Below are 1,249 nucleotides of genomic sequence, written 5' to 3'. Positions count from 1 at the left end.
CCACCCCCCTCCCTGTGATTATCCATGATTGTTCATCTCTTCCGCACCTATTGATACAACTTAGATCATTTGGGAGGCGGGCTACGACACAGCCTGTCAGGGCCAGGGCCACACCAGGCTGAGTGAGGATGAGGAGAGATACAACATACAAGCTGAGAGATAGAGATAATCGATTTTTAAAAAAACCAACAACTAAAAAAAAACAAAAAAACAAAAAAAATTGTCCCCAGTTGAGAGTCGAGCAGGAGCAAAAAGCCCAACCACTAGACCACAGACGCCGGGCCAACAGGGAACGTGATAAAGACCTCTCAACACACTGCTCACCAAACCCAGTGACGTAGGCCGATCATGTGTGTACCAGTACCACGTGACTACCCATATCATGAGACTATCAATATCACGTGACTACCAATATCATGTGACTATTAAAAACCCATAATGTGTAAGTTTGATTTCTTCGACCAGTGAAATATAAACGGTTCCTAAAAGTCAACGAAAAGAATTCTATAAAATCTAAATTAAAATAGAGAAGTAAGAGAAGTAACTCACTCAAATATATTTTTCTAAAAAACAAAATTATACAACCTAATCATCTGCTCTATCCAGACAAAGAAAAAACCCCCCCACGAAGAAAGCCTGAACCTACAGTAGACGTAAAAAGGGAGAAAACACCGTAAAAATCATCTCCGTTCTCTGTCCAACCATTCGGCTACATTGTCATTGCTATAATACAACAACTATCCTTGAGCTATAGAAAAGCAAACTATGAAGTTTTTACCTTTGCAATGCCTGCCAAAGCCGTGCAGATAAGTTTTCCAAATTTTTTTGACCAGATATGGAGCCAATAATAATAATAATAATAATGATATTAATAATAATATTAATAATAATAAAATAAATTAAATAATGATAATGACAATAATAATACTAATAATGATACTAACAATAATAATAATGATAAAGATAATAATTATTATAAAGGACGCAACTGGGCCAATAAGTAAAAGATAAGAACGAAGCCGTGTTTCTAAGTTATAATATTATGTCGTAATTGGTCGACCTACATGCATTAGGATTCGAACCGGAACCTCTCCGGAAATGAATAATAGTTATGCTGTACCAGGCAAGAACGAACAAACGCTATCCTGAAAACACATAAATTACTTTTACTTGTCCTTAAGTGAGTGAGTGACAGAAGGACAAAAAGACCTTCCTGTCACAGCCTCAAGAGAGTGACAGAAGGCTTCCT

General features: G+C 36.9%; 1 protein-coding gene across 1 annotated transcript in view; it reads right to left on the bottom strand.

Annotated features, from left to right (window-relative positions):
* Positions 1 to 1,249, bottom strand: part of LOC101846392 (kinesin-like protein KIF21A) — a gene marked incomplete at both ends in the record, with an annotated part of 42,911 nt that overhangs the window by 2,569 nt on the left and 39,093 nt on the right.

This window comes from Aplysia californica, unplaced genomic scaffold (genome assembly GCF_000002075.1).
Source record: "Aplysia californica isolate F4 #8 unplaced genomic scaffold, AplCal3.0 scaffold01014, whole genome shotgun sequence".
Lineage (NCBI taxonomy): Eukaryota > Metazoa > Mollusca > Gastropoda > Aplysiida > Aplysiidae > Aplysia > Aplysia californica.
Note: the sequence above shows the minus strand (reverse complement) of the source record. Positions and strands in the feature narration are given on the sequence as shown.